Source organism: Chiloscyllium punctatum, chromosome 6 (assembly GCF_047496795.1).
Source record: "Chiloscyllium punctatum isolate Juve2018m chromosome 6, sChiPun1.3, whole genome shotgun sequence".
Classification (NCBI taxonomy): Eukaryota; Metazoa; Chordata; class Chondrichthyes; order Orectolobiformes; family Hemiscylliidae; genus Chiloscyllium; species Chiloscyllium punctatum.
In genome coordinates, this window is record NC_092744.1 from 83,422,358 (window position 1) to 83,431,707 (window position 9,350).

The 9,350-nt window shown below is 55.4% G+C and overlaps 1 protein-coding gene across 4 annotated transcripts in view; it reads right to left on the reverse strand.

Moving 5' to 3' along the window:
• LOC140479141 (histone deacetylase complex subunit SAP130-like) overlaps positions 1-3,208 on the reverse strand; it is a 58,112-nt gene extending 54,904 nt beyond the window's left edge. For 2 of the 4 annotated variants that reach the window (XM_072573098.1, XM_072573095.1), the window contains exon 1: positions 2,918-3,207. The gene's annotated coding sequence lies outside the window, so the exon portion shown is untranslated. Of the gene's footprint in view, positions 1-2,901 lie in introns of all 4 variants that reach the window. The other 2 variants (XM_072573096.1, XM_072573097.1) reach the window with 2 other exon arrangements.
• Positions 3,209-9,350: the final 6,142 nt, after the last annotated feature.

The window sequence follows — 9,350 nt, forward strand, 5'->3', positions numbered from 1 at the left end:
TCCCCGCCTCCGCCCCCCCCTACCCTCCCCGCCTCCGCCCCCACCTACCCTCCCCGCCTCCGCCCCCCCTACCCACCCCCCCTACCCTCCCCGCCTCCGCCCCCCCCCTACCCTCCCCGCCTCCGCCCCCCCCTACCCTCCCCTCCTCCGCCCCCCCCTACCCTCCCCGCCTCCGCCCCCCCTACCCACCCCCCCTACCCTCCCCGCCTCCGCCCCCACCTACCCTCCCCGCCTCCGCCCCCACCTACCCTCCCCGCCTCCGCCCCCCCTACCCACCCCCCCTACCCTCCCCGCCTCCGCCCCCCCCTACCCTCCCCGCCTCCGCCCCCCCTACCCTCCCCGCCTCCGCCCCCCCTACCCTCCCCGCCTCCGCCCCCCCCTACCCTCCCCGCCTCCGCCCCCCCCTACCCTCCCCGCCTCCGCCCCCCCCTACCCTCCCCGCCTCCGCCCCCCCCTACCCACCCCCCCTACCCTCCCCACCTCCGCCCCCCCCCCGCCTCCGCCCCCCCCTACCCTCCCCGCCTCCGCCCCCGCCTACCCGCCCCGCCTCCGCCCCCCGTACCCACCCCCCCTACCCTCCCCGCCTCCGCCCCCCCTACCCTCCCCCCCTACCCTCCCCGTCTCCGCCCCCCCTACCCACCCCCCCCTACCCTCCCCGCCTCCGCCCCCCCTACCCACCCCCCCTACCCTCCCCGCCTCCGCCCCCCCTACCCACCCCCCCTACCCTCCCCGCCTCCGCCCCCCCTACCCACCCCCCCTACCCTCCCCGCCTCCGCCCCCCCTACCCTCCCCGCCTCCGCCCCCACCTACCCTCCCCGCCTCCGCCCCCACCTACCCTCCCCGCCTCCGCCCCCACCTACCCTCCCCGCCTCCGCCCCCACCTACCCTCCCCGCCTCCGCCCCCACCTACCCACCCCCCCTACCCTCCCCGCCTCCGCCCCCCCAACCCTCCCCGCCTCCGCCCCCCCTACCCTCCCCGCCCCCGCCCCCCCCTACCCTCCCCGCCTCCGCCCCCCCCTACCCTCCCCGCCTCCGCCCCCCCCACCCGCCCCGCCTCCGCCCCCCCCTACCCGCCCCGCCTCCGCCCCCCCTACCCGCCCCGCCTCCGCCCCCCCTACCCGCCCCGCCTCCGCCCCCCCTACCCGCCCCGCCTCCGCCCCCCCTACCCGCCCCGCCTCCGCCCCCCCCTACCCTCCCCGCCTCCGCCCCCCCCTACCCTCCCCGCCTCCGCCCCCCCCTACCCTCCCCGCCTCCGCCCCCCCCTACCCTCCCCGCCTCCGCCCCCCCCTACCCTCCCCGCCTCCGCCCCCCCTACCCACCCCGCCTCCGCCCCCCCACCCTCCCCCCCTCCGCCCCCCCCTACCCACCCCCCCTCCGCCCCCCCTACCCTCCCCAACTCCGCCCCCCCCTACCCTCCCCAACTCCGCCCCCCCCACCCTCCCCGCCTCCGCCCCCCCCTACCCTCCCCGCCTCCGCCCCCCCCTACCCTCCCCGCCTCCGCCCCCCCCTACCCACCCCCCCTACCCTCCCCACCTCCGCCCCCCCCGCCTCCGCCCCCACCTACCCGCCCCGCCTCCGCCCCCCCTACCCTCCCCGCCTCCGCCCCCCCCTACCCTCCCCGCCTCCGCCCCCCCTACCCTCCCCACCTCCGCCCCCCCTACCCACCCCCCCTAGCCTCCCCCCCTACCCTCCCCGCCTCCGCCCCCCCCTACCCTCCCCACCTCCGCCCCCCCTACCCACCCCCCCTAGCCTCCCCCCCACCCTCCCCACCTCCGCCCCCCCTACCCTCCCCCCCTACCCTCCCCACCTCCGCCCCCCCTACCCTCCCCACCTCCGCCCCCCCTACCCTCCCCACCTCCGCCCCCCCTACCCTCCCCAACTCCGCCCCCCCTACCCTCCCCAACTCCGCCCCCCCTACCCTCCCCAACTCCGCCCCCCCTACCCTCCCCACCTCCGCCCCACCTCCGCCCCCCCTACCCTCCCCACCTCCGCCCCCCCTACCCTCCCCACCTCCGCCCCCCCTACCCTCCCCACCTCCGCCCCACCTCCGCCCCCCCTACCCTCCCCACATCCGCCCCCCCTACCCTCCCCACCTCCGCCCCACCTCTGCCCCCCTACCCTCCCCACCTCCGCCCCCCCTACCCTCCCCACCTCCTCCCCACCTCCGCCCCCCCCTACCCACCCCACCTCCGTCCCCGCCACCCGCCCCACCTCCACCCCCCCTACCCGCCCCACCTCCGCCCCCCCTACCCGCCCCACCTCCGCCCCCCCCTACCCGCCCCACCTCCGCCCCCCCTACCCACCCCACCTCCGCCCCCCCCTACCTGCCCCACCTCCGCCCCCCTACCCTCCCCACCTCCGCCCCCCCTACCCTCCCCACCTCCGCCCCCCCTACCCTCCCCACCCCCGCCCCCCCCACCTCCGCACCACCTCCGCCCCCCCACCCTCCTCACCTCCACCCCCCCCACCTCCGCACCACCTCCGCCCCCCCCGCCCCTCACCTCCGGCCGCCGCTCCTCACCCTCCGCCCTCCTCACCTCTGCCCCCCACTCTCCTCACCTCCGCCCCCCACTCTCCTCCGCCCCACCCTCTTCATGTCCACACCCTACCCACCCTCCTCACCGCCACCCCATCCCACCCTCTGCCCCCTCTCTGCCCCCTCCCTGCCCCCCACCCTCTCTGCCCCCTCCCTGCCCCCCACCCTCTCTGCCCCCTCCCTGCCCCCCACCTTCATGTCCACCACCTACTCGCCCTCCCCACCTCCACCCCTCCCCACCCTCTTCATCACCGCCCCCTCAACTCCACCAAGTCCCCGCCCCCTCCCCACCCCCATACCTCTCACCTCCACTCCACTCCCTCCCCTCCACCCTATTCCCTCTCCCCTCACCCCGCAACCCCTACCCGAGTCGGGCCTCACTTTGTCACTCCTCCTCTGTCATGAACACAGTCCCGTAGCTGACGGTGCGGATGTGAGCACCTCTACCCCCGCCGGGGTGGGGTGTGGTGGGGTGCGGGCCAGTTACCGACCTGACCCTCGCCTCTGGTTATCTCGCTGTTGGGGTTGAGATCGCGGGCTCTGTCCGCCTTCACTTCCCGAGGCTCCGCCGCCCCTCGACGGCCTTCCCAACAACTGGACAGCGGATTGGCCAGGCCTCGTTGCCTCCTGTATCGCTATTGGTGCAGGCGAACCCGGCCGCCGAACACCGCCCGCCGCGATTGGGTGGAAGCGCCCGGAGCCGACCCTGGATCCCGGCTGCCATGGCAACCGGCGGCCGCGGGCTGGTCCCACCCCCCGCAGGGTCCTCTGGGAGTTGTAGTCTTTTGCACACTTCCGGTGCCCGGTGTTTGCTGTTGGAGATGAGACACTGTCCTGAGGAGCGAGCATCGATATCAAACACTAACTCTGTTTGTTTACACCGGATGTTCCCTGCAGTTGCAGATTGTTTCCAAACCAGCCTCTGCAGTCTTTATTCTTCTGATTAAAAGGCTGAAAAGAGCGAGCTGTCTCTCTCCAGTGGGGGGGCCTTGGCTGAGTAGGCCCGCCCTGGAGCCTGGACACCGAGTGAAAATGGCCACTGTGGAAGATACCAGCCCCAGGGATGCACCATGGGATGACTATGCATCCCCCCCCCCCCCGGAGAGTGTCTCCTCCCCCAAGCAAAATGTCCCCCAGAAACTGCCTCTCAAGACCCACTGTCAAACAAAGCACATGAAGTGTTGACAAAACAGAAATGGCTGGAAAAACCAAAGAGTAGCTGGACGCCAAAACCAGTCACTTTGCTACTCTTCTCCATGGACGCTGCCAGACCCGCTCCATCAGTTTCTGCTTTTGCTTCTGACCACCAGCATCTGCAGTTCTTTTTTTTGTAATCATTAAGCGTTGCCAGCCACGCTGGGATCCGTGTGATGCCCAGGCTGCTCTGCACTCGCTCAATAAACTGGACAGGGGTGTGCGGTCACTTGGGTACCAAAGGCTCACATTTTCATCACAGGGCTGTGGCTGCATGTCTCATCATTTCAACACCTCAGGCACCCCAGCACATGCTGGGTGGTTCACCAATTGCACGTGGTTTTACGTCTGAAACTTCTTGACCAAAGAGCAAATGACCCCTGAGCCGAGGCATCCAAGTAAAGCGCAGTGGGTCACTGTAAATAGGGCAAATGTGAAAGTGGCCAGAGTTGAACCACATTGGCTGGATCAGGAGAGTGCTCTGCAATCTTGGTTACAAACCTCTCAACAAGAAACAGGAGTAGACCATTCAGCCTGCTCTGCCATTTATAAATATCACAGCTCATCTGGCTGTAACCTCAAATCCACATTTCCCCCATACCACTGATAATCTTTCACCTCCTTCCTTAACAAGAATTTATCTCAGCCTGAAAAATATTCAATGGCCCTGCTTTGACTGTCTTTAAAGAAAAAGAGGGTCAAAGAGAAATCTCGGGTGATTTAGAAAGCATATGAAATACTTGCCTTTATTAGCCAAGGAATTAAACACAAAAACAAGGTGGTTATGGTGGAGCTGTATATAGCCTTAGTTCAGCTACAGTTGGAGTACTATGAGCAGTTCTGATAACGACAGTATAGGAAGGATGTGATTGAATTAGAGAGGATGCAGAGGAGATTCACCAGGGATGGGTGGAGGAGTGATTGAGGCATGAAGTGAGGTTAGATAGGCTCGAGTTGTTTTTTTTAGAGCAGAGAAGGCTTGAGGGGAGTGTGGGATCTGATTGAGATGTACAAAGTTCAGAGGGGTAAAGATAGGGAAAAGCTTTATCCCATAGTAAAAGGATCCAATAACTAAGAAACTAAGTTTTTAGATAAGAAGCAGGAGATTGTGAGTGGATTTGACAGAAAAAGTTGGATGGTAAAGACAGGAGTCCTGAAAACATTTAAGAAATGTTTAGATGAGAACTTAAAATGCCAAAGTAGACAAGGCTACAATCCAAGTGTTGGGAAATGGGGTTAGATGGATGATTGATGTATGCCTAATTGGGTAAAAACAATGACTGCAGATGCTGGAAACCAGATTCTGGATTAGAGTGGTGCTGGAAAAGCACAGCAGTTCAGGCAGCATCCGAGGAGCTTTGAAATCGACGTTATTCCTGATGAAGGGCTTTTGCCCGAAACGTCGATTTCGCTGCTCCTTGGACGCTGCCTGAACTGCTGTGCTCTTCCAGCACCACTAATCCAGAAAGTAGGCCTAGTTGGCCAACAGATCTTTAACCATTTAGTAAAAACTCTATAACTCTATAGGGTTACTTGGAACATGTCCAAGTCTAATTGACAATCCTATTCATTTATTGTCACTCCCCCATGCCTCAAAATTCAGACAATAAAGCAACAGCCATTTCATTTGGTCAGTGGTATGTTCCAAAAAGTTCAAGCGAAGTGTTAAATTCCCAGAACTTAATTTATTACGTTCACTGTGCAGGTAACAAGGTACCTGCAGTAAGATGTTTCCCGCCCAAATTGACAAATGTCGTCACCATGTCACATGATCAGGCTCTTAAAGCAGCAGTCCAACATACAGCAAAACAATATTCCTCCACTTTTACATTAGAGATTCCTGGAATGTAAGCATTCACAATATTTCCAAAATCGGTAATTTCAGAGTTCATTGATTCCTGTATGGCTTTTGGTGCAGCCCAGGCTTTCGTTTATTCTTCTTGCTGGCTTTAACCTGTTATTTTAGGTATACTAGGAACACCATCTGTTGTTATCTTTTCCTGAGACAACTGAATGTTCAGAGGCTCACAAAATGCCTCATTAATCTCCACTAAGGTACTGAGTCCCTCAGATATTCCAGTTACTGCTCTGTCCTCAGATATATCTGAGTTTCTGTTGGCACAGTTAATAGTGGATCTTCAATTAATGTTCTCCCTGGCATGTTAATCTCATTGCCAAGTTGATCTGCACATCTCCATACTACATCGTCTCAGTTGTCCAGTGTAGGAGAGTGTAGTCTGTGCTATAATAATGGTATAATGCTAGCACTTCTTGATATTTTTTGGAAAACGTGACATTTGGCCTTGTTTTCTCATTGGAAAACCTGATTCTATTGTTTCCTGTCAACAATGTCTATTGTCAGGAGTGGTTTCAGCAAATCAAATGCCATGTGAAATTGACAATTTACCATGAGCAATACCGAAACTATGAAGTGTCGAGTGGGTTATGTTCTGGTATGTTAACAAAGATTAGCTGAATCTTTTGGATAGTGATCTTGTTCTTGAATTACCTTTAACAAACAAACCTTTGCAAAACCATTTGTGGCTGAGTGATAAGGAGCTGATCGGATATGTTAATTTCCATTCAGCTTCAGTCCATAAACACTTGTCATTTAAACTGTCGTCCATTATCACTAACAAGTTGTTCTGGAGATCCAAACCTCACAAAGATCTACCCCATCTTTCTATGGTTTTCTCTAAACTTAGTATCTTCATGATGGCAACTTAAGGCTATTTAATATATGGGTCAACCATGATGAAAAATATTCGCCTTTCAAAAAAGGTCCAGCATAATCAACATAGATTCTTTGCTCTGGCCTTGCTGGCTATTCCCATGAGAATTCCCATGGTATTAATGGAGGTAGGTTGTTTACTCTTTCACAACTTACACATATTCCCATCTCCTCCTCAGTTTTGGAGTCAAGCCCTGACCCCCAAAAATAGCTTCTGGCTATCATCTTCATTTTGACAATGCCACAACCACCTTCATGTAGTTGATTTAACACGCGTTTCCTTACTGTGATGGAATGACGACCCTCATTCCCCAAGGGAGACATCCTGCTTGTATAGATAGTTCTAGCTACCATGCAACTGTATCGCTTCAGATCTGGGATTGTTCCTATGATCTTTTCACAAAGTACCATGTCCATCATTTCCGATAATAGTCAACCATTTCTAATGTCCTCCCTAACTTGTCCTGTCATGACCAAAGTGTTCTCTACTTATTTGAAGTAGAAAATGTCTAAATTAGGGCTGTTTATAGTTAACTTGCTTGGCAAAGGTAACATAGACAGCCCATCAACATTCCCACATGAATTGCAATAAAACAAAGAACTGCAGAGGCTGGAGGTCTGAAACAAAATCAGAAATTGCTGGAGGAACTCAGCTAGCCTGGCAGCATCGCTGGGAAGAAAGCAATGTTAACATTTAGAGTCCTGTGAATCTTCATCAAAACCCGTGTAAATTGGGTTACAGTTATTTGATTGTATAAACGAGAGCTGATAGCAACAACAACCAGCTCTGGATATGGCTGGCTGCTAGAGAAGGTATTTGTGTATGAGTTACTGTCGTCTGTGGTCTGTTGGTAGGTAAATTCCCGCCATGCAGCCATTGTTGGAAATGGTCTAATATCAAAACGATTCCAAGAACTTCTTTCTCTATCTGTGCATTTTCCATTTCTGATTCGTTTAATGATTTTGATGCAAAAGCTATTGGCTTCTCTTCACCATTGGGTAATATGTGTGAAACAACTGCTCCGTCTCCATATAGTCATTCATTACATGCTCGTTGCAACAGTAACTTTGGGTCAAAATGGGTCAGGACTTTGCCTTTAATAAAGCTTATTTGGCTTGTTTAAAGGCCCTTTCACATTGATCTTCCCCTTCCCAATTCCAGTTCTGTCATAATAAATTGTGCAACAGCATGAGAATGGGTGCAAGATTTGGGACAAACTTGCCATAGTCATTTAGCAGATTAGAGAAGGTCTTTTTCGTTTCTTCCTGTGACTAAATATTCTCCAGGTAACACTGGGCTACTTCCAATCCACTTAAAGTCTGATCCATGTCATGTTGGAATAGCGCAGGTGATCCCAAATGGAAGTCTCTTGTATTTGAATAGTCCTTTATGTTTTACAATCAGCAAATATTTCTGTGACTCAGGATTTACATTCATATAGAGATAGTCTTGACTAAGGTCAATTTTACTAAAAAGCTGACCTCCAGCTTGATCATCAAATAATAAGTCATCGGTTAAAGGGAAAGGTATTGCTCAGTACATATAACCAGATTAATAGAGACCTTAAAATCACTGCAGATGTGTACAAATTTATATCAGCCCAGTATGTATGTTATTCATGTTTATTTCCTGTTCAGTGCGCCCTCTTTGGCTGCAGTTTCTGTATCTAGCTTCTTTATACCAGCAATTCACTGCTATGTGACCTGCTTTTCCACACCAGTGGTAATTTTGAGACTGTATTGGTACTTATCTCTCAGCCACCATTTTGCAAACTCTCATACCAGAGCTGCTGAGCTTCCTTGGCTGCTAGTTCCACCAAGATTGCTATTTCTGGTGCTTTCTTTAACTCTAGGTCCCTTTCCATCAGTAATCTTTTCATACGTTAGGCCAGCAGTGTGTATCTGCTAATTGCTTTAAAGTTGCTACAAACTAGGAGTTAGATTCACCATCATGCTTGCAGCATTTGGGGAATCTGAACATTTCACCAATGGTTTTGGTGAAAAATTATTCTGTAGGATTCTGACAACTTCATCACAAGTTTTGGAACCTGACTTCTCTGGTTATACCAGACTCCTCAGAAGGTTAAACATCCCCCCACCCCACCCCATTAATGTGCAGGCACTGTATCTGCTTCAATTTTCTTGGCTTGAACAAATTAAGAGAGTCTCTCTGTGAAGGACTTACACATTAGATTAGATTACTTACAGTGTGGAAACAGGCCCTTCGGCCCAACAAGTCCACACCGACCCACCGAAGCGCAACCCACCCATACCCCTACAGCTACCCCTTACCTAACACTACGGGCAATTTAGCATGGCCAATTCACCTGGCCTGCACATCTTTGGAGTGTGGGAGGAAACCGGAGCACCCGGAGGAAACCCACGCAGACACGGGGAGAATGTGCAGACTCCATACAGAGAGTCGCCTGAGGCGGGAATTGAACCTGGGTCTCTAGCGCTGTGAGGCAGCAGTGCTAACCACTGTGCCACCGTGCCACCCATCTTTTCATTTTCATGATATTGTATTCTGGCACTGAACTTTCCTGCCATTGTCTTTTCAAATGGGAAGGATATGATGTCCCACAAAAAAAAAATCTACACCCCTAGCTCAAAACACTTCCCTCAGGCTAGGGTACTTGTATCTCACAGTGTTCTTTTAGAATGGAGCACCGTGGCAAGTTTCTTCTGCCCCTTTCACCTCTTGGATGAAGGATTGTGAGTTTCTAGTTGATGATTCAACGGATGGACCAGGTGGATTTCTAAATAGTTTTTATCTTTGTCACCACTTCTTGCATTACATTCCCAAACTGACAGAAGTCTTTAACAGCAGGATCTTTATTCCAAAGTTATTCACTCCACAGATGGGCAAGTTTGCCAAATGGCCACCCC